The sequence below is a fragment of the Paroedura picta genome, chromosome 1 (assembly GCF_049243985.1).
Source record: "Paroedura picta isolate Pp20150507F chromosome 1, Ppicta_v3.0, whole genome shotgun sequence".
Taxonomy (NCBI): Eukaryota; Metazoa; Chordata; class Lepidosauria; order Squamata; family Gekkonidae; genus Paroedura; species Paroedura picta.
The window spans coordinates 30,226,646-30,254,385 of record NC_135369.1 but is presented as its reverse complement, the minus strand read 5'-3'; the positions used below and the strand labels follow the sequence as shown (position 1 = coordinate 30,254,385).

General features: G+C 42.9%; 1 protein-coding gene across 8 annotated transcripts in view; it reads right to left on the bottom strand.

The window, feature by feature from the left end:
• EXTL3 (exostosin like glycosyltransferase 3) overlaps positions 1–27,740 on the bottom strand; it is a 183,081-nt gene that overhangs the window by 140,743 nt on the left and 14,598 nt on the right. For 2 of the 8 annotated variants that reach the window (XM_077331813.1, XM_077331830.1), the window contains exon 1: positions 8,332–8,492. The exons of 2 other annotated variants lie outside the window; for them this stretch is intronic. The gene's annotated coding sequence lies outside the window, so the exon portion shown is untranslated. Of the gene's footprint in view, positions 1–7,345; positions 7,768–8,078; positions 8,188–8,331; positions 8,493–8,565; positions 8,714–27,740 lie in introns of those variants that run through there. 4 more of the 8 variants (XM_077331840.1, XM_077331821.1, XM_077331860.1 and 1 more) reach the window with 4 other exon arrangements.

The following is a 27,740-nucleotide window of genomic DNA, read 5'->3' as shown; positions in this document are numbered from 1 at the left end:
GTAGGGGTTTTAATGGGTTTTGCACAGAGTATAACATACCTCGAGTCCATGGAGAGTGGCGGGCTAAAAATATAATAAATAAAAATAAAAAACAATTTGGCAAAAGATACAGGGCTGTTTTGGGGGAGGGTGGGGCTGACAGAACATCTGAACAGCTCCAGGGAGGACCTGCAAGAAACTTGAGGGAAGGCTGCACCCCATCCACCACCTTTGCTTCTTTCCCTCTATCCCCTGCTTTGTCAATCTTCCCCCTCTTTCTCTCCCACCCCTTCCAAATCAGTATTCCCCCTTCGATTTCTAACCCCTCCTCTTCTCTCTCACTTTCCCTTCCCTTTCCCTGAGAACTGCCACATCAATGGCAAGGACCCCTGGAGTTGCAGCTAAACACAGCAAAGATCCAGGAGGTTGCTCAGGTAAGTTATCTGAGCATGTGCAGACAACTGTAGTGTTTAGGAAATTTAACTCCTCCTGTATATTTTAAAAGTCTTTAGATGTTTTTGCAAACCTGGGGGGGGGGGGGTCCTGAAGTTTGGAAAAAATCTCTCTTCTATGAATGTGGTCCCCAATCTGTGGATTTAGATATGTTCCATAAGAGGCCCATAAGTAAACAGTGCCAATTAATTTTCAATAAGTGTTCAGGAAAAGTCAGAAGAGATACATCAAGAGAGATTAATCTGAGAGGGGTGGTATACAAACGGACGAGTAAAGATCATGCTTGCAACAGAACTTAAGTACATAAAGACACAAAACAGCCATCAAAAGGGGGGGAAAACTCTGTAAAGATTATCCAGACTTAACTGTACATCTTCCAACTAATGCTTTAAACTAAGAGCAGAAATGGAAAAAGACTCAAAACTGCCAACTTTAATGGCAGTTCTTTAATACCCACCATAGTAATGTTTAACAAAGACCTTTATTCAAGAAATTACCAGCCATGCTGGGCCACTGCATGCCCAAAAGAAAACACCTCCCTCTCTCAATTTTCTTCAAATAGTACACCTCTGCGAATGGATATGCTAGCTGCCTCTATTCAAACACAGGCCAGTTGTGAACTTGGCATAAGCAACATGCACCTGAGGACACCTAGGCTGCCACCTCACTATACACAAGCCAACTCATAGGATCTAACTGACACTATACACAAGGATAGAAAAGCATTCCCTGCACAAAGCATTCTGAACATATAGGATAATGTACTTTCAATGTGCTTTGGCAGCTGGATTTTCCTGTGCAGAACAGGAAAATCTACTTCTAAAGTGCATTGAAAGTGCATTATCTATTGTGTGCAGAATAGGCCCAGGTTAGCTACCTCTCTTTCTGCCCCTGTTGTCTGTGCTGGTGGAAAGTGCCATCAAGTCGCAGCTGACTTTCGGCAACCCTGCAGAATTTTCAAGTCAAGAGACAAACAGAGGTCGTTTGCCATTGCCCTCCTCTACCTAGCAATCCTGGACTTCCAGGGTGGTCTGCCATCCAAGAATTAACCAGGGCTGTCCCAGCTTAGTTTCCAAGATCAGATAAATGTTGAGCTAGCTGCATTTATCTGCTGGCGTATCAGCAGGCAGCAGAGAGTTCACTGAACTAAGTAGCTGTGACATGGAGGTGAGTTAACATCTCCACTTCTGCAAACTAAAATGACTAGGGGAGGGGATATCAAAGCTACCGGAACTAGTATAAGGGGTGGGGTGGGGGAATCTTTATCTACAAAATTATAGCAATTTGAAATCATTTCAAATATTGGCCTCAAACTACTCATTTTCCTTTCAAACACTCAGAATTTAATCCATTTGCAGTCGATTAGTCAAGCCACTAAGCCACTCTTGCCGGGAGAAGACTTCAATTAGCAACGATTTCTCAAAGATAGGATTTCAGTTTGTGCTGCGGAAACGAGAGCCCTCCTCTGCTTTGCAATAACATCGATCGACTGCAGTCGAGATTTCTTGCTCCCATACCACCTGCAGAATGATGAGCTGTAATATGCCTCTCCGCCCCGACAGCCTTCACACAAGCCTGGCACCTGCCCTTGGGCCCACTCTCCAGACAACCTGAGTCATCTGCCTGACATCAGCCAAATTTGGCTCCAGCGTATTTTTTTTTAATTCCATACAGAATTAATATTCAAAAGAAGACAACCCTGAATGTGGGGAGGGCAATCCCCATAAAAAGGATTATATGCAAAAGGTTTTGCTGTTGTTGTTATTGTAACTTTTATGCAAATTTAGGACAGCTGCCTCTTTTTCTGGAAAGCATATGCGGTGCTGGGGGAACCCTAGTCTCCTCTTCAAGTGAATACAGTGCAACTTCATTTTGGATGATCATCCCCTACCTATTTATTTAGTTACTAGCTTCAAAGCCCATTCCTAAGAACGGGACTTGAAAGGGCCCCCTCCCCTGGCCAGGCAGCTTTAGATGGCTTTGGGCTGCAGCTCACAGCCAGATCAAGTGGGGCAGGCGGGAGCTGGGCAGCTCGTTAGCAGGGCTGGGACAGAGCTCCTTAGCAGGCAGTCAGCAGGCCCAGCCTATCAGGCCAAGAGGCCCTTGTTAGCAAGCCCTCCACCACAACCCTTTGCCCAGGGCCCTCTCCCCTTACTGCTCCTGACTCCAGGCACTGAAGCGTCTGAGAGCAAAGAGGCTAAAGTCCAGGAACAGAGGGAGCTGCAGGGGCAGGGCCATTCAAAGCTGGCTGCACCCTGATTGGCCCTATTCTAACTTGGACAGCCGGACACGTCCCACCCCCTAGGCTGTTTCATAAATATATAGAGGAACAACAATGGATAAGGATTTATTGTATGGCATGTGTGTAAAACAGCCAAAAGATCCTAAGGTATCTGACTGTGAAGTAAGAGATGTTTGGAGGGGGTCTGCCATTGCCTGCCCTCGCATCACAACCCTGGTGTTCCTTGTTCCCTTCCACGCGCTAGCCAGGGCTGACCCTGCTTAGACTCTGAGATCTGACATGATCAAGGTTGCCTGGGCTACCCAGGTGAAGTTATCCTCTATTTTATCTCGCACACTAGATAGTACTGAAGACATCAGAATCATGTCTCCATCTTATACCATTAAGTTTTGAGAGATGACAGAGCAGGTCATCCTCAGAATACCACATGAAGCTGTTGTTTATACAGACCAATATCTTTGTGTAGCTGCTCCACACACACAGCTACTGCAATTCCTGTATGCCAGTTTTGGGTGTCACTGAACATCTCAGAAACCACACGCCTCAACAATATGACGCCTCTATGCAAATACAACCCTGTCACAAACTCTACAACTACTAGCCGAACCCTTGATTCCTCCAAGTAATGAACCCAAACCATAGGCTAAATAAATTTTCTAAAGTATTTATTCATTTGTTTCTTCTTTGTTATGATATCACAATTTTAATAATCAAAAGTCCCAAGAATTCTATCTTCATATTTTCCATTTCTTAAATATGATCAACCATCAAAACGGCATCCCAGGTATTCTGCCCATTTTCCTGCACCTTTGTCAGTGATCGTTAATCTTAATACACAATTTTATTGGCTATCACATAGGCTCACAGATTCCTGCCTGTAAAAGCACTGAGGATCCAACCAAGGGATGTGAGATCAAAAAAGCATTTCTTTCCACAAGCCACCTCTCTCTTTCCTGCTCCCTCGTTCTTCCCATTCAGCTCCTGTTGAAGGGGGTTATATTTTGAGTCTGATCATTCTGCAAAGTATTACACATAAATTGATGGTAATATTCAATAACAACAGATCACCTCATCAGGAGCTAACAGCTAAATCTGTAGATTTAAGGTATGAGACACTGGCTCTCCCCAAAACTGCATCTAAAGGGCAATTATGCCTGTCAACAAAGAGAAATGTTTCTCCTTCTAAAATATTAGAACTCAAGGGCATCCAATAAAACTAATGGGGAGTAAATTCGGGACAGGTAAACGGAATTACTGAGCTAGTGATTAAAATGCTGAATTTGCTGCCAAAGGATATAGTGATGGACCCAAGAATAAAACAGCTTTAAAAAGAGGTCAATTCTATCAATGGATTCTACCCTTGGCAACCAACTTCCGCTTTCAGAGGTACTAAACCTCTGAATCCCAGAAGCAGTTGGCAATATCAGGGGATGGCCTCAGCCTCTATGGACAGTTGTTAGCTGTCCAGAGGAACTGGTTGGCCATTGTGGCCGTCTATGCACTGGAAGTTTCATGCTGTGCTGCAGGCTGGAGTTTTAGTCGTGGCAGGTTGCCCCACCTCTTCCTGCACCCACATGGGGGAGCATTTGGCCTGGTGCACCTCATCCGCCCCCGATTTGTGCTCCTGCACAGGAGCTGGGGCAGTGAAGTTCCCAGTGCATAAACGGTCTATGTGAGACAGAACACTGCACAAGATGGACCATTGGTCTGATACACTAAGGCTTTTCTTGGGTCCTTACTCTAAAGCTTCTGGAAATTTTCCCTGCACTATAGAAGGTCTGCACACTCAGCCATTGGAGAAGTCACCTCAATGAAATTCTGTTCACACACATGCAAACGGCTCACTTGTAGCTGTGGAGAAAGCCCTCAAAAGCCAAGCAAGTTCCCCTAATTTGCACACCTTTGCTCTGGGTATCATGAGGTTGTTATTTATTTCCCCCATTCCAGTCCCCCAGACTTTTTTTTAAAGGAAAAAAGCATTTCAAAAGGCTGTTTCAGCATCCATCTTGCAGAGAAATGTCATGTAGTTCATGGACTGTTTGCACCACCATTCTGCTGCCAAGAGGATTTGGCTGAACTCTCAGTAAAGATAAACCAGAGATGCTAAAGGAAAAACGGACAAGCACAGAACTCTGCACAGATCTAGGGAACTGTGACCCTTTCAGCACTGTTTGTGGGACTGTTCCAAGAATGAGAAATCAAGTGTTCCTCCCCCCTGCAGATTACAAGCAAATGCCAAAAGAGGTTAGTCACTATTTCCACACAGAAGAACTCCTCGGTGAATAATTGCCTTGTACAGACAAAAGTTTACTTGGTTTATTCGATTTGACTATTTTGGGTCTGGGTCTCTCGCTTTCTTGGAAGAAACCCTAGTCGGTTGAGTTAAAGTGGTCTGACTATATTAACTTGCCTACCTATAAAAACTGTTTCTGAAAAAAAAATGTCCTTTTATTTAGATGAATGTGTATATTTCAAGGAGTTCTTGTCTATGAAGAAACATCCCCACCTTTTCAGATGTCTCCTGCCATCTACATTTTTTTTAGTAGTGCTACGAAATTGGTAGTGCTACGAAATTATTATATATCAGTTATAAAATCTGCTGTGATTTTTCAAGGACAACTTTGTAATCAAACTAAAGATTTGGCTTAGGGGCCAAACGTTGCCACTGTCTTGCATTCCTTTAGGGCTGGAATACTGTCATGCAATTTTTGCAAGGCTTATCAGCTCATTTATTATCACAGACTGTCTTCTCCACTGGATGAGATCAATATCAAGTGAATGGATTCAACAGTTGTGATGACAGCAGGAGGTCTCAGACTGGGGAATGCATTTTCACATATGATTGCCCCAGACTTTGCTAACAGTGATCATAAAAGGCAAGTTGTTTACAAAATGCATATTTCAAGGGGAAAATGGTTTATTCTTCATATACACCAGTGCTAGTTCTACCAATAACAAACAAGAGAATTGCTGAAAGTATTTAACATCAAAGTGCAGGGGAGATAGGATGCCTACATGGCAGTTTTGCTTAGCACTTTAATTCCAAACGTAAGCAAAAGACACTCTAAAATATTCAAAATGCCTATTTCAAAACCTCATCTTAGACACTTAATAGGTGCCAAAGGTGATCAGCACACAACAAAAAAACTTCAAACGCTAACATTCATTAAATTGCTTAATCCAGTTAAGTAAAAAAAGTCTACTAGTTGTTTAAATGTATTCCCGGTTAAAAGCCTTATAATTTCACCTGTTATACAACATTTTTCTATCAAACTGTTGTACAAGTATTATTATCCACTTTTTTTGGGGTAACTTATACTCTAATTAATACATTAAAATTGCAAGACAAACACAATAAAAATATTAACACACCTTAAACCATTTAAAAAAAGGAAATGCAGTAGACATCTAACACACACATGAAACAACCATAAGCAGTCAAAATTAAGCTAATAAACTTATAAAAGCCATAAAACAATAGTAATGAAGTCAGTGGGGAAATTAAAGAAAACCATCCATACAGACTTTAAAACATCTGGGATTTTTAAAAAGACCAATTTCTGGATGGTTAGGAGAAACAGGACCCAGTGAGATTCATGGGGCAGGCAATTCCAGCATCTGGAGGCCACAACTGAAAAAGCCCAGCCATGGACACTGCAGTTAACACTAGCCTATCAAGCAAGGCACCAGAAACCACTCCCAAAAGCAAAGCCGGGCTTGCATGAATGAACACAATCCTTCTGGTTACCCTGTTCCCAAGCTGTTTTGTGAACGGGGTCCAGAAACAAACAAGACTGGTAATAATTCATTGACCTTCCTACAGCCCACTATGCAGGAGAAAGCCAGACAGATTTGAGCCTATGAAGCTCAGACTGTTGCATCCAAGCTCAAACTTTTTGGGATTCTTTTTCATGCTTTGTCTGGGATGCTGCCATATTTGCTTGCAGGTTCTTAAACAAACAGGAACATAGTTAACAAGTCACAGCTCAGTGGTCCTAGGTTCAGTCACCAACATAAAAAATAATCACAGTTTCCAGAGCTGGGAAAGACCTGATTTCAGTTTGGGAGAGCCCTGCTGCATGTCGGCTCAGATAAAATTGGTATTACTGTTCTATTGCTTGGATCCAGTGGTTAGAAGACGTGTTAGATTAACAAGAAAAGGGCAGGATAGAAATAAAACGCATGCCAGCCTCGCCCAATAAAAGGCAACTTCATGTGCCATAGCAAGGTGCATAGCTCTTTCTGCATCACAATATGCACAACAATGGAATGGTACTTCACTTATTGCCTGTCATATTTCAGACTTCAACGAAATACAAGCTTTGGCTGAGAGGTAGGAGGGGGGAAAAAACTAGTGAGTCCATAAATAGTCGAGGCTACAAATCAAAAACAATTTTCCCCGCTACAGCCAATCTAATGTAGTAACAGCTGTAAGACCTGGGATCAAATCCCTATACAGCAATGAAACATACTCGGTGACCTTCACTAATAACTCCCTCAGCAATTCCTACCTCACAGTTTTGTTATGAGGGGCAAAGAGGAACTAGGCAGAGATTGAGAAATGCTAATTAGAGGTCCGTGGAGGAAAAAAGAAATAAAAACAGTGTGTGCCAATGTAACACAGCAGCAAAATGCCTTAAGAGAGACAGCATGAAAGAGAAGCAGACTAACCTGAGAGCCAGGTTTTAATTCCCCACTCCAGCTGGGTAACCTTGGGCCAGTCACAGTCCTGTTAGAGCAGTTCTGTCAGAGCTCTCTCAGCCCCACCTATCTCACAGGGCGTCTGCTGTGTATAGAGCTTTGAGATTCCTTCAGGTAGTGAAAAGTGTGTCACTGTCTTCTTTTAAAAGCATGAGGTGTGACCTGGAAAGTCCGTAGTTCAGGTGTTGCCTCTGTCATGAATTCACCAGCTGTTTTCTCTCAGCCACTGACCCTCTTCAGCAAAATGGGGGTGAAACTGACCTACCTTACAGGGTTGTAAGGATTCCTAATTAATGTATGTGCAGTCCAATCCAAAAGCTATGACAAGATAGCTTTGCTGCCTCTGATACATTAAATACCCTCACAGGACAGCTAGGCTGATGCCACCCCTCCCCCTTCAATTACCTCCTTAAAACCAACCCTTTCTGTGTGGCCTTTGGCCTCCTTATTCCCAATAACAACCAAATTTTAAGAACTGCATTTGCGCAAATCTCTCTCCCCTCTTCAATTTATCCGTGTACATCTCAATGCACAAGGCCCCTCACGGCTCTGGGTAAACACCACACTAACCCTGCATTTGTTTTTGCAAGGCATGAGGGCTCCATCCATGGGGTGCTTCTCTTCTCAGCCAGTCCTGGGAGAAGGGGGAGGGGAGGAGAGTGCTTGTGTTAATCGCACAGGTAAGGATCTTCCATGCCCCCACCTAGAGTCTTGCTCTAGCTCCTCCGCCACCAACTCAGTCCAGCTTCTCCCCAGGTTGCTCCTGCCATCTCCGCAGCGAGCTTTCGGTGGGAGAACTGCCTCCCCCGACTCTACCATTCCGCAGGGCTGGAGAGGGGAGGAGTGCCCCCTCCCCTTTAAAGCCACCACTCAAGTAAAGCACACTTGCACACGCACAGCACACCAACACACACCCTCTGTTTCTCCGCACATGGTATAGCCGTCAGCCCCCTTACCTTCCGAGTTTAACCCTCCCGCCTGACGGGCCGTAATGCTACTCAGTCACTCCCGGTATCCGTAGGCAGCTACCATTAGCCAAAAGCAGGGGGGGGGAGAAAGAGGAAGGCTGTCGGCTTCTTTTTTTCATTCTCCTCCGTCGAAACCCTCGCTCGTCCCCCCCTCTGACTTAGCCGCATATGGTGCGTTCCACAGACCGAGCCATCCAACCCGCAAGTCTTTTTTTGCCTCACCTCGCCAGTCGCCGGTTCCTTCAAGGCATCTTCGGGCATTTCCGACAGGAGGCAAAGGGAGTGACCGAAGGCTGAGCGGAAAAGAACGAGGCTGTGCGGGAAAAGACGAAGGCTAGCGGAGAATGCCGAGAGCATCAGAGAGGACAAGAAACTCCGAGAGGGAGTGGCGGGAGGCGGAGAGTGCCGGTGCTCGCTCGCTCTCACTCTCTCTCTCTCTCTCTCTCTCACACACACACACACACCCAGACTAGCTTTCTCGCTTGAAACAAAATTCCCTTATACTAAATAGGTTATATTTAGATTTATGGATTTATTTAAATTATATCAAGCGCCTAGAATATAGACTGGCTTATTTAAAACAAAAAGAATAGTCTAATTTTTTTATTGTACATCACCCTGAGCCTGCACGGGAGGGCAGTATACAAATTGGATCAATCAGTCAATAAAATCCTAAAACATTAGTGAATTTCCTATTTTGCTGAATGTACTGACTCACTGTATAATCAAGTCTTCAGTCCAGGAGAGAAAGGCGGACTATATGTAACAAATGTTTTCCCCTCACTCACAGGGAAAGAGAGAAATTAGCTTTTGCTCTTCCCATTTTTCCGCCCACATTGGAGTCATTATTATAATTATTATTATATGGTGTTCATGAGCGAGCCAGCGTAGTCTAGTAGTCTAGTGGTTAAGAATGGTGGCTTCTAATTTGGCAAGCTGGGTTTGATTCCCCGCTCCCTGACATGTAGCCAGCTGGGTCACATTGGGCTTGTCACAACACTGATAGAGCTCTTTTGACAGAGCAGTAATACCAGGGCTCTCTCAGACTCACCCACCTCAGGGTGTCTTTTGTGGGGAGTGAAAAGGGAAGGGGATTGTAAGTAGCCTTGAGACTCCTCTTCTTCTACCTCACAGGGTGTCTGTTGTGAAGAAAGGAAAGGGGAAGGCAACTGTATGCCACTTTGAGAATCCTTTGGGTAGAGAAAAACAGCATATAAGAACCAACTCTTCTTCTAATTGCCTTGCATGCATTACAAGTATAATTTTAATAATGATCCTATAATGAAGACCCAATAGCTTACCTGTTGGGTTTATGGCCATGACAACATAGCCTTGTGAGTTAATGGCCATGACAACATTTGAGCCAGCATTATGCAGCACTTAAAAGAATATCAGACCAGAATCTGGGACAGCCACATTTGAAAATTCACTCTGCCATGAGCCAATCACTCACTCAGCCTTGCCTAGAAAGGTTTTTATATCTGGCTCTTCTCTATCCCAAGGATTCGCAAGGCAAATTATAATAACATTCCCTCCTTCTCCCTGCAATATGAACCTGTGCGGCAGGTGGGGTTGAGCGAACAGAACTGGCCCAAGGTCACCCAACAGGCTTCATGTTGAGGAGTGGAGAATCCAACCCAGTTCTCCTGATCAGTCCACTACTTTTAACCACAACACCATGCTGGTGTGATGTAGTGGCCACCTTCTGGTGTGGGCCTTTGACAGTGTTTGTGGAGCTTCTGCTATTTGTGAGTGTAAGAAGGAAAACTTCACTAAGACTTTGCTTTCTGCAGTTTATTTGTACCCTGCCTTTCTCCCCATGAAGGCCAAAAGCAGCTCTCCTCATTATCCTCCACTTTATCCTCACAACCTCCAGTCCAGGGACCGGGATCGGTCCATGGATCAGTTGATACCGGGCTGCGGCTCCTCCTTGTCCTCCTTCCCCAGCTGCTGCCTCGGGGGCTGCCCTGCCACTCTGCTGCCTGCTCACCTTTGGTGCTCTCCGGCGGCCGCCATGGCTGGGGCTCCCCCTCAGCCTGGCACTGCACAGCTGCTGCTGACAGCGCTCCCCAGCAGGTGGTAGGAAGTCAGGGGCGCCAGCAGAAAAGCAAGTGGAGCAGGGACTCAGGTGGCGGTGATGTCCCTCAGCAAAAGACTCAGTAAAATTGTCAAGCGTTGACCAGTCTCCGGTGATAAAAAGGTTGGGGACCACTGCTCACAATAACGCTGTGAGGTAGATTAGGTTGAGAAAGTGTGACTGGCCCAAGGTCATCCAGCTAGCTTTCATGGCAGAAGTAGTGATGCAAACCCAGGTATGCATCACTACTTCTGCCATGTATGATGCTCTTAACCACTACCAGACTGTCTCTTCCTGAAATTCATGACTAAAAGAGTTACTTCTCTTTTTTACCCTGATTTTAGAAGTACTCAATACATTTTATTAACCCTGTTTTGTTTCAAGATTCCCTGTTCCATACTCCTTATTTTTCCTACTTTTAAAGTTGTTTGTTTAATGTAAGTTCACATTTTGAATGGATCATCCACAACACTGTGATTACTAAACTGACTCGTTTAATGCTAAGAAGGTTACATTTATTTTTAAAAGACTTTTATATCCCTGGCCTTTCAACAACAACAAAAATCTCCTGGATGTTTCAGGAAAATATAGCCAGGGTGGAAGAATGACAAAATCAGCATCAAACAACAAAATGCATAACAAATAAAAATCAAGGACACAAGGAACATGATCAGATTAATCAAAATTTGGTGATTTCAGGAACAAAATGATTTTAATCCAATCTGGTATATAGTCAAATTATGATTTTAGCATAGTAATTCTATTTTTTTTCTTTAAATAAATATAAACCACCCAAGCCCACCCTGAGCCTTCGAAAAAGGGTGAGTTATTATTACAACAAGCTGGAAATTAATTCTTGTTCAGAGCACAGATCCTAAACTGAGCCTCCAAAACAAGACTGCCTCTGCTTGGCTTCAGAAAACCAGCAAAGACAAAGATATGTTGTTAAGTACAGTCATATTTAAAAAGCTCCTTCCCCAGGTTGATCCCTACAGATGCAGCATCTGCACACCATTGCCATAGTCCACTAGGCCACAGATTGATGTCAGAACACTGTGCAAGCATGCATGGGCACAGGTTGGAAAGTTAAAGTTTCCGCTTGTCATTTTTCATTCAGACAGCAGGGAAACCAGAGATCCATTTTTAGAGCAATTTACTGCCCAGCCTCCCAAAGTAAAGGATCGGCTAGGAAAGGGTGCAGATCAGTCTGAACAATGCATCGTCCTGCTTTGGGCACCTACTGAGGAGAAAAGCACAATATAAATGAATCACTGTAAATGCAACGTTTTTTCCAAACTTCTCAGCCTTTCCCTTTTCTGCTGCCACCTAAACATGCTTAAGTTGCTTCACTTGGGAGTTTTACAGTAAATCCTAAACATACCCTTCTAAAGTCACACCCATTGACTTTAACGGACTCAGAAGGGTGCCACTCAGGATTGCACTATTAGTATAGAGTTAAGAGAGGGAAAGAGGAATTGGACCAACATTAAGCCTGAGCTAAAAGACATAGCAGAGAATAAAACAAATCAATCCATCCATTGCTCATTGATGTTTCTCTTTTAAGGCCAGGTGCCATCACAGAGATTCACCCTCCTTTCTCTAGAAAGAAAGCACCAACACTCCTGTTGCTGCAGCTGGCTTGTACTGCAAGAATGCCTCCACTTCAGAATCTGACTCTGCATCTGGAGCACATGTGTCTGAGAGGGGGGTGGGGTACATGGGCTCAGAGCTGGACCTTTTAAACAAGCGTGGGAAGCAGCAATGCAATTCACTCGAGCTTCCTCTTCTCCCTCTCTCTCTCCCCTCTCCTTCGCTTGTTTAAAATACCCAAAAGCCACTTTCAATCTCCTCTTTGTTAGGTGGCATGCTATTCAGGATCAAGAAGTGGGAACCAGCTGCTGGGGGGGGGGGGAGAAAGAGAGAGACAAAAGCAGCATTATAGGTGCACACCTCCAGAGAGCAATTGGAAAGTGTGCATCAAAGTACATTTCCCAAAAAGACAAGGACTGCATTATGTAGGACTTAACCAAAACGTCATGGAAATTACTGAATACACCCATGCATCCTTTGCTTCCTGGAAATACAACACCTTTATACACAGTTTCCCCCCCCCCCTGCCCTTTTATCATTCACAATGCATTCACCAAGGCATGCACAATCTATAATATATTCTATATATATATATATATATATTTAGTAATGTATATTCCACTTTTCTCCTTTAAATGTTATTACATTTAAAAAGAAAATAGACACAGGGGCTGAAACCTGTTTCAGTGCCACAACAGCTGACCTAGAAACCCAGCTCTCAGTCAAAAGCAGGTTATACCCGGGGCTAACTGTGGTTATTTTATTAAGAGAAAACTGTTCTCTGAACCTGTTCAAAACCAAAGGTCTATCTAGCCTAGCATTTTGTTTGCTCGGTGGTCAAACAAATGCTCCTGGAAAGCCTATAACCTAGGTACAGCAGCCAAACCTCGCCCACTAGCAACTGGTATTCAGAGATATGCTGTTTCTAAAGGGAGGCTCCACTTAGCCACAATGGACAATGACCATTGACAGACTCACTTTTTATGAACTTATGTAACCCATTTTTAGAGCAATCGGCCCACCACTATCTCCTGTGGCACAGAGTTCCATAAGTCAATTGTTCTTCTGTGAAGAATTACTTTATCTTTTTCTACTGTCAGCGTGCTGCCCATCAAAGGGACCAAGTGTACATGACAGCATCCAGTGGGACCAACCTGTGGATGCAGCTGCCATTTAAAACCCTAATTAAGATGATTTTAAAATGCCTCAAGGGCCTGATCCTGATCAGTCTCACAGCACAGTGGGATGAGGTGCTCTTCTCCCTGCCCGCCAAGCCTTTTGGGTGCAGCACTTAAAAGACGTGGGAAGGTGGACAAGAGCACCTTGTACTGTCAAGCTGGGCACACAACTAGGGTCAGGCCTTCACAGTATTTTTTTAATTGTCTCATTGGGATTTAAAACGACGGCAGAGTCCACGGGTCACACACTGTCACAACTAGTTAGGTCCTTTCTCTGGGTGTCTCCCAAATTCTAGAATTACAAGAGAGGGAGAAACTTCAATCTAGCTACTTTCTCCAGACCACGCACAATGTTATAAGCCTTCATCATGTCCTTCCTTAAACCTTTTTTTCTCAATTGAGAATTCTTTACCTTTTCTCACAGGGAAGATCTTCCATTCATGGGGGTGACTGTAGCCTGCATTCCAAAAGCAGCCACACTGCTCACCTACACAAGTGGCTTTACAATGCTAGAAATTTTGTTTACTATCCCTTTCCTAGGAACTTCTAGCACAGACTTTTCTCTCTACTGAAATTCCACTGTATACTGTTGAGTGGTTAAGATGTGGAATTCACTGCCAGGGGATTTAGTGATGGCAGCAGGAATAAACAGTTTCCAGAAGGGTTAAGATAGATTCATGGAGGACAAGTCTGTCAATGGCTACTAGCCATGGTGACTGAGGGGAACCTCCACTTTCAGTGGCACTAAGCCTCTGAATCCCAGACCCAGAAGGCAACATCAGGGGAAGGCTTTGGCTTCTATGTCCCATTGTTGGCTGTCCAGAGAAACTGGCTGGCTATAGTGTGAGGCAGGATGCAGGACTAGATGGGCCATTGATCTAGAATGGACCATTAGTCTGACCCAGCAGGGCTCTTCTTATGTACTTATGACACAAAGTGAACTGACGTTGCCATTGAGCTTTCCAGTAGCCCCCCAAGATCTCTTTCCTGGTCAGTCACCACCAGTTCAGATCCCATTGGTATATGTGCAATTTTGGATTTTGTTTTTGTCCCAATGTGAATCAGAACCAACCTCTTCGATGTGCCAGGCTCACAGATGGTTTGGAGTGAACAGTTGGCTTTTTTGGCAGGAAAAAAGGTGCATAGATCAATAGTCCTGACTGTGGGGCAGAAGGTTACACTAGATGGTCTTTTAAGATTCAGAACAGCTTCCAAGACTAGGCCCTTGTGATCTCTGGTTCCAATTAAGTGCTGCTCATGTAATGCTGTTCAAAATAAGCCAGCTATTAGAATTGTGTTTGGGGGCGGGGTGGGGTGGGGGTCCTGGCTCTCCAAAGTGATTGGTTGGCTGCTGTGTGAAACAGGGAGCTGGATAAATGGATCACTGGTCTGATCAAGGAGGGCTCTTCTTATGTTTTTATGTCCCAGAGCTTATATTAAGTCCCTATGAGGTCTTTTAGTATTTTCTTCTTTTCTCTTGGTTAGCCGGTGTGGTATAGTGCTTAAGGGAGACAGGCTATAATCTGAAGAACTGGGTTTGATTCCCCTCTATTCCACGTGCAAGCAGCTGCGTTTCCTTGGACTAGTTACAGTTTTCTTAGAGCTATCTTCACAGAGCAGTTCTGTTAGAGCTCTCTCAGCTCTCTACTTCACAGGGTGTCTGTGGTAGGGAAAAGGAAGGATGAGGTGCTTGTGGGCCAGTTTGGAACTCCTTTCGGTAGTGAAAAGTGCGGACTAAAAAACCCATCTCTTTTTCTTTAGTGTGCAAAGTCATATTTTTCTGCAATCCTGGAGAATCTCCTATATATGTCTGTAAATCACTAACTTTTGTTGCTTTTCCTTACTCACACACAGTACAGCCAATTTACTATAAGAGGGAATGATAGCTATTATTTGGACAACATATCATTGGGCCTGTGTTCACTGTTCAGCTCTTCAGAGAAGAATTCAAGACACTCAGTTCAGATCCTCCAGTCTCATAGTTTCTAGGAATGTTCAGAGCTACTTCACAAGTCACACCTTGTTGTGGGTCAGCCAGTTCTGGCAGAGTGAAGTGACTCTTCTGAGGAAGAGGTAGTCAGCACACCCGACCCAGAGCCACAGCCAGTGAAAGAGACACTGCAGGAGGAGATGGTTTCTGAGGAGGTGGACACAAATCCATTGTCAAGTACCAGCCTCGAGCTGCAGAGTCATCTGCCAGCTAGTTCACTTCCCCTATCACCAAAGCCTCAGAGACAGCATAAGAGGAAGATAAGGAGGGCCCTCCTAAGGCCCTACTGAATTGCAGTGCTAGACTGTTGAGGGGCCTAATCTCATCCTCTAGCCAGGTTTATTCTATCTTATGTTATGCTTTCAGTTACGATTCATCTACACTGACCGATGTCCGGAATAGGGGGGATGGTCATATTAGGTTGCCGCCATTTGGTACATTTGTTATATCTGCTATATTTTGTAAACTGTTTTAATTGTTTAATGGGTATTTAAAATTGGATGTTTCTATTTTGTTAACCACCATGAGCCAGTTAAGGGAGTGGCAGTGTCAAAATCAAATAAATAATAATAAAGTGCAAGACAGAAGGGCGCAGTGCCAGGTTGGCATCACAGCACTGGCTTCATATCAATGATAAGTGTTTGCAGGAGCAGGGCTGAGGTGGCTGGCAGGTGCTTAGTGTTTAGAAGTAGCCAGCAAGGGAGGGGCTGTGTGGAAGCAATAGTGTCTGTTGGTTACTAACCTTCCAGATAGAATCTTGAACTGATTCTCTCATCTCTGACTGGCTTGTGCTCTAGGACCCTGCCCTTGGATTTCCCCTCGAACATGAAGCTGTGAGTTAGGTCTCATTGGTATCTGGACTTTGGAATGCTATCTTGACCAACTCTGATGGCTAGTAGTTACCCGTGTCTGCCTGCTGGGTGTCTGCAACTATGACACACCTACAGTATTTCTTGCAATAAAGATGTCATATTATTGTATTTGATTTGCATTTATTGTATTTATAGAACCGCCCCTATCGGCACAGCTGTTTCAGGGTGGTGTGCAACAATTTAAAGCCACCCATGCGGTTAAAAACAACCATGCACATGAATCAAGAAGCTACACGCCAATCAAGACCTGACACACACCCGCATGCACTTTAAACAGACATGGCTGTCAATTTCACAATATATTTGCTGTGGGAAAACAAACCTACATGTGGCTAACACAATTGCTACATAAAGTGTGAAGTGACTCAGTGAGATACAACAGCACATTTAATACAGGTGTCTACAAATAAAGCAAAGCTTCAACAATTTTGTCCTCTTTCTAATGTTCAAAACAACATTTTTTCTCCTTTCATATTGCTTCCTTCTTTATAATACTGCAATTGCCTTACCAAAGTAGAGACAGTCTTTCCTAGTTTTACACTCACACCCATCTAAGATGTCCTCCTAAGAAGAGAAAGACCCTTCTCAGTAAGTAATCAATGGTCAGTCCCTTTAAAGGGGCTTAACGTGTGGAAATGGACAGCTGACGCTTTTCATGGCATGGATATAACAATATCACCAGGTAACTAACTTCCCATTAAGTTTCTGTTAAAAGGACATTCTGCCAAACAGTGGGCAACCCTATGTATGGCCCGCAGAAATTATCAAATCCCAAACGTCATTCATATGAAACTGCCAATGCTCCATTTAACTAATGCTGTTTATTCTGACTGATTCAGGTGGGTAGCCGTGTTGGTCTGAAGCAGCAGAACAAATTTAGAGTCTAGTGACACCTTTAAGACCAACCAAATTTTTATTCAAGGTATGAGTTTTTGCATGCACATGAAAGCTCATACCTTGAATGAAGCATTGTTGGTCTTAAAGGTGCCACTGGACTCTAAATTTGCTTATTCTGACTGACAGCAAGTTTCCAGGATCTCAGAGAGCTTTTCATTTTTAACTGATGATAACACATACTTAATTTTGTTTACTTTCTGCATGCCAAGTATGCACTCTATCACTGAGCTATGGCCTCTTTCCAAATTCAATAAATTTGAGTATTTAAAAAATGTGCTTTAAGAATCACCACTGATGAATGTCAACAGACAACTTCTATAGACGTGTGGCTACTCCTCATCCCCTTCCCTATTAAATAATTAGGGAAATTTTAGCTTCAAAACATAAACATTATTGCCTGCCACTGTATAGCAATCCTTCCTTGATGGTCTCCCATCCAAATAATAACTGGGATGATCTTGCTTAGATTCATGAAATCTGACAAGATCAGGTTAGCCTAGGCTACACAGGTCAGAAATATTAGGACTTTAAGAAATTGGCCAATACCGGCCCAAAGGTTTTTAGACTGATACTGCACAGATGATGACATTCTACCCATTACATTCACTCAAAGCCATGGCTGTACATGTGTGTGTGTGTGTGTGTGTGTTTGAGAGGTCTAGGAATATAAAAACCTCATTAACAGGCAGATTTTTTGATGAAAAGCTAAGGTGCCCTACCATGCAAACAGTAATTCAGTTGAGGACTGTGTGGCAAAAAATATGAGCTAGTTCTGCACAAAGCAAAATATATACTCTGGGATCAGTTCCATTATTGGGCATCTGACTTGTCTGAGGACCTGCTCCATTTTTGGGAGAGTGCTGTATGACATAAAGTACAGGCCATTTGTCTATCTTCCTCTCCTCTCCAAAGTCCATGTATTTGCAGTTTCCCTCACTTGCACATTGAGAATTTAGAAGGAATATCCATCAGGGAAACCCAATCAGCTTCCCAGCCCACAGAATCCACCTTACAACAGATGGCAAAGTTATAAATACCAAAACATTCGGTAACTAGCGGTACTCAGAACAGACAAGCTGTATCCTGTCTCTGTTCAGCTTAAAATACCACAATGCATTTGACAAGCAGCATTTATTTTAACTCCGGGAATTGCATGATTAAAATGCAAACTCCAGGCCCCCGCTATACATGCACATTGAGAATCACCAGTTCCAACATGGTATTTATTTGCTGTTTTCAGCCCATGCTACTGTCACATTGGAGCCTAGCTTAATGGAAATAACTAGTTTCATCTACGGCTAAGTTTATGAGGAGACAACTAATGGGACAAATGAAGTCTATTTGCAGTTACACACAAATGAAAGCAAACACAGAGGAGGAGAACTGTTGCCTTTCAGCTCTGTTGGATGGCTTTCCAAGAGCATTTTGCTGTTCACTACTGCCAAAAGGGTGCTGGGCTAGAGAATCCCTTGGGGCAGGGCAATTCTTTAAGAGACATTACTGCAAACCAATAGCTTCCACTTACCTTTTGAATAGCATTTATTTATTTATTTCTTAGACTCTTATCCCGCCCCTCTACAGGTAGTACCATTCCTAAACACCATGGGCATCACATGACAACAATCATAACGACATTCCATTGAAACCAATGTAACAAAATCTGTAACTAAGTCCCATTTGATAAGGAGATGATGTAGCTTCTTCCCAACAAAGACTGGAAAATTGCTACGATGCAAGAAGTGGTTTAGAACAGGGGTAGTCAAACTGCGGCCCTCCAGATGTCCATGGACTACAATTCCCAGAAGCCCCTGCCGCAGTTTGACTATCCCTGGTTTAGAAGAACAATTTGTCATCTAGCTTTTGGCTAGATTGAAATGAGCCAAGTCCCATAAGTCAGGGGTAGTCAACCTGTGGTCCTCCAGATGTTCCTGGACTACAATTCCCATGAGCCCCTGCCAGCAGGGGCTCGTGTGAATTGTAGTCCATGAACATCTGGAGGACCACAGGTTGACTACCCCTGCTGTGAACATCTGGAGGACCACAGGCTGACTACCCCTGCCATAAGTCACTGAGTTTCCATTATCATTATTGTATTTCTTACGATTGAGGGGTGGCAACCCATTTCATATGGATGGGGCCACCACCGAAAAATCTTTGCCACTTTTCACTGGATGTGCTAATGTTGAACCTGCCACTCCATATATGCAAAAAGAAATTGCTGTATTACCAAGACCTCTTCTTTCTATTATCCCCTTTAACAATGAAGATAATAATGTAAATTTGAATGTTGAGGTTGGTTATGTCAAATTAGGCAAACATTACCCAATAAAATAAGAGCCATCCAAAGCCATCTTTTCTTTGACTTTTGGTTTTATTAAATTTGTAGATTTTACATTTTGTTTTGTTAACAAGAGTAAGTTCAAACAGCATTCACCTAATTTGGAGCGATAGAGAGCTCTCAATCTGTTTTAGTGCATCGTAAAAAGAAATGCCACTGGGAACAGTTAAGGCTGATGCAACAGAGAATGTTTATCATCCGGAAGGAGCCAAAACATAAAACCGGATTTTACTCAATGTGTTCCGTGACAGGACATCAATAAAAAGGGAATCCCATAAAACTAATAAGAGATCTGGCTTATTGGGTCAGTCAGCGAATAAAATACTCATGGCTAAAATGCTCCAAATAAATTAGTTCAACTCCATTTGTATCAGCGGAACAAACTGAGTAAGACTTGAGGAAGACAATAGGCAGAGGTATACCCGTAAAGTCAGCCATTTAAACAAAACAATAAAAAAACTATTCTTAGTGTAGCAGTTTTCACCACAAAGGCTATTTAAAAAAAATGTTGTAACGTGGAAAGTACAGACACAAAAGAAAACCTTGCCAAAAATTAGAAATTCAGTGTAAGGCTGTCTGTCATCCAGACAAAACACACACCACCCCCCACCTACCAGAAATGATCGAAACAGCATTTCTAAGAGTACTCCTAATAGAACATCATATTCACCAGGTACCTCATGTTTGAGACCAAAAATGGAATAAGAAGCATGAAAGAGAGAGAAAGCAATAAAGACATTCCTCTTTACAATCCTCTCAGTGTCTGGCAAGCAGGGATGTATACTCAAGGCCTTGCCAGTTTAGGGATTCACACTCCAATAATATGAGACACCAGTGAATATTTTGTCAATGTAGAGAGGAGACAGGCCGGGGGACAGAGATTTCACTGATAAGAGGCTGGAGCAATTAAAGGGCTTAAAAATTCCTGCCAAGCATCTTAGCTTATAATTTATCTGATACCCCTTCATGGGGAAGGAGGATTGCCACTTCCAAGTTTGGAATTATCTGGAGATTTTGGGGATGCAGCCTGAGGAAGGTGGGGTTTGGGAGGGGGGAATTCTGTGGGGTACAATCTACCCTACAAAGCAGCCATTTTCTCCAAGTGAACTGATCTCTGTCACCTTGAGATCAGTTGTAACCTCAGGAGACACTTGGAAGTTGGCATCTCTACACACTATGGAGAAACTATTTGCTTTTTTGTTTATTTAATTTGCGCCCTTCCCTTCTCCACAATGAGGATTCAAAGCAGCTGATATTCTTATCTCCTCTACTTTATCCTTACAGCAAGAACATTGTGAGATAGGTTAAGCTTGAGAGAGTGTATGACTGGCCCAAAGGTCACTCAGCAAGCTTCCGTGGCAGAGTGGGGATTTGAACCTGGGTCTCCAAGATCCTAGTCTGAAACTCTAATCAGTATACATTGCTATGCTAGCTTTTCACTCATCAGGAATTATTAATGTACGTAATTATAAATGTAAAAATATACTCCCGTGAATGCAGTCTGAGAAGGCACAGCCAGTTCTGTGCTCTTGCTACTTCATTCTGCTGCGAACACAGATGAGGCATAACCCTCAGTACAGAAAATGGGTTAAGTAGCCATGGAGACACAGGTAAGCTGAGTGAAGGATAACTTAGCAAAGCCTTGAGCAGAAAAGTTCGTTAAAGCTCTGCACCTTGAGGAAGAATCAATTCACTGCAGATCTAAGGCAGATAGGAGGCAATCTATCTCTGGTGAGATTTTGGTATTACCCTGAAAGGTCAGCAAAATGTCAGTTATTTCACAAATTACATTTGCAGGGCACCATTTTGATATTCTGCCTCACATTTTTACTGTCTGCACCATAAATATTTTGGGACATCTCTAGTGTTAGTGGTAATAAGACTAAATAAAAACTATGCAATGTGCTAACTCAAGATAAAGTAATTTACAGTAACTAAATGTAGTTTCAGAGTGCAGCCTTTCTGGTCTGTAGTAGAACAACTAGATTCAAGTCCAACAGTACCTTAGAGCAGGGGTAGTCAACCTGTGGTCCTCCAGATGTTCATGGACTACAATTCCCATGGCAGGGGCTCATGGGAAATGTAGTCCGTGAACATCTGGAGGACCACAGGTTGACTAACCCTGCCTTAAAGACCAACAAGTATCTGATCAAGGGAGTATCTGATCAAGGGAGCCTTGACTCTCAAAAGCTCACACTCTAAAAATCTTGTTAGTTTCTAAGGTACTACTGGAGTCAAATCTATCAAATAAATGAGAATAATGCTACTGGAGTCTATTGACCACTTAAAAAAATCTAGTGCAGTGGTCCCAACCAGGGGTCCATGGAAGTTCTGAAGGGGAACCACAGGAAGTGGCATAGGATAGTGGGGGGTTGGGCTGTCTTCTCAGCTCCTACTTTTCTTTCCAGCCTACATGAGGCAGAGCCACCATACCAATAGTAAAGGTGGGGGAGGGAGCAAAAGGAGACCTAAAGATGCGGGTAGTGATGTCACTTCTGGGGGTGTGGCAGGAGATACGGCCAGTTGACATCACTTCCGGGGCTCCTCAAAGTCTGAAAAATTATTTCAGCGGCTCCTCCAAGGTCGACAGGCTGAAAAAGTGTGATCTAGTGACATTGAAAACTCTTATTTCACCCCATTTCATATTGTTCTCCCTCAGTTTCTGATGTTTAAATAATATGGTTTGTTCTATTCCAGTATGGCATGTAAGCTGTAATAAAGACTGTCTCACTGAGTGAAGATTTGATTTTTCCATATTGTGAAGGATGTGATCTTTTAAATCAACTCTTATTCTCTTGTTAAGCAGTTTTTTCTGCTTCACTTCATAGGAGGCATTTATTATTATTTTTAATTATACTGTTTTCTCTGTTCTCTACTGCATCATCCAACCCCTGCTTTCCTGCTTTTTGTTTTAGAAATAAAAAAAAGGATTGCCCAGCAAGAAAGGAAAATATGTCAGATATACTTAAAACAAGCTGCAACCCTTTTGTCCAGTGTTCTGAAAGAAATCTATGCAGTCCCCCAAAGCAGCAAACTTCACACACCACTAGACTAAAGAGCTACTAAATTCTAGAATATTCTTTGGTTTTTAAAAACAGAGCATACCATGAAATAAGCCGCTAGACCTATCAGCAACAACAAATGAAAACAGATCTTAATAATTTCAAGGAAAATCATAACAAACAAAAGGTAGGCCACAGGAAGAAGGAAGGGAATATCAAACAAAAGACTGAATAGAGATATGTTTTTCATGCCAAATTGGAAGCAGAATTGGAAGCAGACAGACAGCTACAAGGAGGGTATTCCAAGGTCAAGGTTTCATCATAGAGAAAACCCTGTCCCAACTGGCCAATCAGTTTCAAAAGAGCAGATGCTCTGAAGATCTTAAATTTTATATGTATTATATTTCGAACTGAGCAGTATGCTATGGTAGTCAAAATTAGACAGTTGTTTTCCAGTTGTTCTCAGGACAATTCCTAGAAAGGCCTGAACCCAGTGAAAAAATATCTTTGAGACCAAACATTCAGGAAATATGCAGGTTCTCCCTTTGTGAGTTCCATGATGTTTCAGAGCTATTCCATGGGCCAGACAAGGTAGCCCCCTTTTACCTCTTGTGATCATTTGCTTTGAAGCTCGCCTCAGTACCATGGAAGGGTAGCCTCAGACTGACAGGGGGCAGTGAGTCAACAAAATGTCAAAATACCCTCTCTTCCTTTACCTCTTGGGTCAATCACTGTCTCTCAATCTCAGTCATCATCAGCCTTTTATGGCTGAAACTTAATCCCAACAAAACAGAGGTGCTACAGAGGTGGTTGGGGAGAGAGGTCTGACTCAAGAAGTAGAATATCTCCTGGATGGGGCTACACATTAAAGGAGGACGTTTGTAGATTAGGGGTGCTGTTGGATTCAGGCCTTCTGTTGGATAAATGGGTGGCAGCAGCAGCCACTGGTGCCTTTCACTGCTTCGGCTGGTGACCTAGTTATGGCTTTCCTAGGCAAGAAAGATATTGCCATTGGTGAATTTCCTGGTAACAACATGATTATATTACTGCAATGAGCTCTATGCAATGCTGCCCTTTGAGACTGTCCCAAAGCAACAAGTGGAACATAGTGCTGTGGCCAGAATGGTGACTGCAGTGACACTTACTTTCTAGCACTAGATCCTTCCAAAAAAGCAGCAGGAAAGGGCTGCTATGTGGGGTTCAGTGAACCACCAGGTGGGGCTTCTTATCCACCAGAGGCTCCTAACCCAAGACAGGTGAATCAGAGTCCATCTCTAAGGAAGCCTCATGTGTTTACTTTTGTTACATACTTTTAAAACTCGAGGCTTAGCAAGATAATTAATGTGTTAGTGTAATACCCAGGATACATGTAACAGATGGGCAGGCATAATCGATGTATTGTTATTTGGCCCTCCATCACTGGAATGCACAGGCCTTCAAAAGAACTAGGTAAGCTCAAAGGGAAAAGGTCCACTGGAATGGTATGGCTTTGTTGCTAGTGTTAGGAGCTGAGCCTGGGTGTTTGCTTAAGACTTGATGGGCTTCATTAATAGTACATCATTTAGTACTCTGCCTCATTCTAAACCATTACATTGATTAGCAAAATGTTAAATACCTTAAATGGCACAAGCAGAGGGAAGGACGCTGGCATTGTATGATCCATCAGCATTTGCATGACAAATGACACCCAACAACAGTGCAAATTTAACAACTATCAAAAGGGAGGAATCACAGGTATAAAATATCAAATGCTTGGAGAAATTTAACAGCTTTGTAACAAAACGAATACTGTGGGGAAAAGAGGGGTTGGATCCATCACAGTAAATACTAAGCAGCAATGCCAACTTTACTGAGCTAAGTAACAGCTGGTCTCAAAAATCGAAAACATTCTGGGAACATGTGAATGAGACTTTCAGAGACACGACAAACCAAGCATACTGTGCCACTGGTTCCAGCAAGACATATATAAGCTGACCTGAATACCACAGAATAGGGCCATGGTAAGATAACAGAAAGTATATCTACCATATATTCCAATGAATGGTGCAGAACTGTTCAGTGCTACTCTGAATTTTTAAAAAAATGGAGGAAGAACATAACTTCTTAACGAATAGAAGCTCCCGTGTAGTTCTCCCTGCTTATAGCTTAACCACGAAGGCGTAAAGGGTTCTGCTCTGTGTTAACTACACGAAAGGTCAACCTGGATGCAAAGGCCAAAACCTGAGCCTGAATGCAAAGTCCAAAAGAATCACATGACTTCATCTTACTTATTGATCAGAGACACAAAGCAAACTTTGAATGGCTGCTTTTCTCCCTGTCTCTCTTCTGTCAACCACACAACAGATGCTGCTAAGGAGGAGCATGGAGAAGGGAAAGGGACAATAGTGAGAACTGTCAGCAGAATGGGAGGAAGGAATTTTCAACAGCTCTAAGTGGTATTATCTTATAGAAAAAATAGTGAGGATGCTTGAAGGATGACTGATTTGGCAATATGATACATAGTCCCCATACAAAGAACACACACATCACTGCTAATCAATGATTTTTGTTTGTTATGCATCTAAACTAGTCAGATTTACTACCATTATAATACTACCCTGGTCAGGACCCAGAAAGCTCCAACGTAGGCATACCTAGTGGGGTTTTTTAAAAACTGTTTTTTTCTTTAATTTGTCTTTGAACAACACTTTCACCCCACACCACACGCCACTTTTTTTTTCAGGGCATCCGCTTCACATTTGTATACTCCACAGCATATTTAGATACCAGGAACTGAAACTGGGACTTTTAAGTAACCAATGCAAATACTCTTACCATTAAGCGATACCTCAGAAGTCCTCTGAGACATGCAACATATTATAAAAAGAGCCACTTATTAGATCAGAACAAGGGTCCAGCATCCTCCCACATGCATGCTGTAGCCAACATGCAGGATATAACCCCCCCCCCAAATATATATATGTGGTTGTGAAAAGGAGAGAACAGAAAAGTCCCCCAGAGACACAGTAGCCAATCACAGCAGCACTCTAAGTCAGACAAAAGGAAGTGAACTGGGAAAAATTAAGGTTGGAAGATGGAAGTGGTTAGTTAGGAAAACGTAGGTTTTAAGGGTTTTGAGTGAATGGTGTAAATTGTAATATAAATTGAAGATCTGAGGAGATACAACCAAGAGTCCAGTGGCACTTTAAAGACTAAGAAAATTTGTGGCACTTTAAACCGCTACTGGACTCTTGCTCTTTTCTGCAGACTAACATGGCTATCCGTCTTGAGGAGATATGAGCCCTTTGGTTAAGTTCCCCTGTCTGAGTGAACTGAAGTTTACAGCAGCCCAGCAGGGTTCTGCTGTGCTTGTTGTGTAACTCAGCTGCAGCAGGACTGTTGTATTGATATGTGATAAACCTGCCTGAGGCGGGTTTTTTTCCTGAGGCGTGTACTTTGTAAAACCTAACCTCCCACATCTCCCAGTTAAACGTCAACATGTACCTCAATTGTGCATGTGGTTTTTATTTATTGTTTTCTGAAATAAACTTTGTAGTTGTTCACTTGAAAAATGAACCATCTCATGCCTGTCAGTTTACCTTCAGAACAAATTTGGAGTCCAGTGGCTCCTTTAAGACCAACACATTTTTATTCAAGGTATGAGCTTTCGAAAAACCTCCTACCTTGAATAAAACTTTGTTGGTCTTAAAGGTGCCACTGGACTCTAAATTTGTCCTGCTGCTTCAGACCAATACAGCTACCCACTCAAGTTTAACTTCGGTTATCAATCCTGGTTTGGGTTGAAAATAATCAGGGCCATATAGTATCCCCGCTTTTAGATTTCCCACAAGGAAGCACAGTGCAGTGAAGTAGATGGGAAATTGTATTATTTATTCATTCATTTTCTTAGATTTCTATACCACGCTCCCATACGGCTTAGGGCAGTTTACATGAAACATCGTGGACATTTGTCACAATCACACATCAACAACAATTCCAATGGTGGTTCAAAGATTAACAGAATATTACAACAGGTTCAATTGAACAACTTTAACAAAAACAAAAACTTTAAAAAGTACCCATAGGAAGATCAAATTGGTTCAGGTCACGGGGGAAGTGTCGGGGGACCAGCGGATGTTGTTGGGTCGATCAGCCTCAAGCAAATGACTGCTGTGACAGCAGGGGGAAATCCTATGGAGTCTTAGGTAGCACCCAACATTTATCACAGTGCTGGTCAGGGTATGCTACCTTCATGGAGGTTTCACAGAGCCAGGCAGCGATGGACCCATCTTCCATTTCCTTGTCTAATCCCTTTTTTGAAACCCCCCCTAAAAAAGCAGCTATCACACACTGTGAGGCTTTAAGATCCCTAAAGTTGTATGAAGTAGTATCTCCTCATATCAATCTATTCCTCTATTGTTTATTTTTTTTCTTTTTAAACAAGTTTAAAGTCTGGAAGGCACTGGCAAGCCACCCCGTATTGAGTCCGCCATGAAAACGCTAGAGGGTGTCACCCCAAGGGTCAGACATGACCCAGTGCTTGCACAGGGGATACCTTTACCTTTAAAGTCTTATTCAAGGTGAAAGCTCACATGTTGAATAAATCTTTGTTGGTGTTAATGGCCACTGGACTCAAATTTTGTTGCGCTGCTTTAGACCAGCATGACTACCCACTTGAATCTACGTTAAAATCTGCCTTTCTTCAATATAACTAAGACTCAAGGTAGATAACTGTAAAAATACAAAAATTCTAAAAATATTTTTTAAACCAGCAGGAAAAAATGTCTACTGCCCTTCAGCTTCATTTGGTGGCTTCAAGTTCTCATATTATGGGGGGAAAGTTCTCTCTATCCACTTTCTCCACAGCATACGTAACTTTACAAACATCTATCACATCCCTAATTATTTATCAGGAGAGGCGATTCTGATCAGGCATGCTTGCCTGAGATAAAAGAGCAGGGGTAGTCAAACTGTGGCCCTCCAGATGTCCGTGAACTACAATTCCCAGGAGCCCCTGCCAGCATTCGCTGGCAGGGGCTCCTGGGAATGGTAGTCCAGACATCTGGAAGGCCGCAGTTTGACTACCCCTGTAAAAGAGCTAGTTTTTAGCACCCTGCTTTTCACTGCCCGCAAAAGTTCTAAAGCAGCTCACAAAAATCTTTCCCTTTCTTCTTCCTCCAACAGAGGTAAGTGAGGCTGAGAGGGCTCAGAGAGAACTGCTCTGCAAGAACTGTGACTAGCCCAAGATCTGGGTAGACAAAGATGAAGTAGTAGCTCTCACTCAGATGACTCCTTCATCAGCAACAAACAGGTGGTGGCAATTTCCATCTCAGATTCTTTCTCCCTTGAGTGGCTTCCTGCACTAAATATTACTGGCATTGAATGTGTATCCTGGCATGGAGTGCCAGCCTGAGAGTAGGAGTCTTAGTGGTTTATCATCTGCCTAGGGTTGAGATTTGCCTCCTCCATCTGCA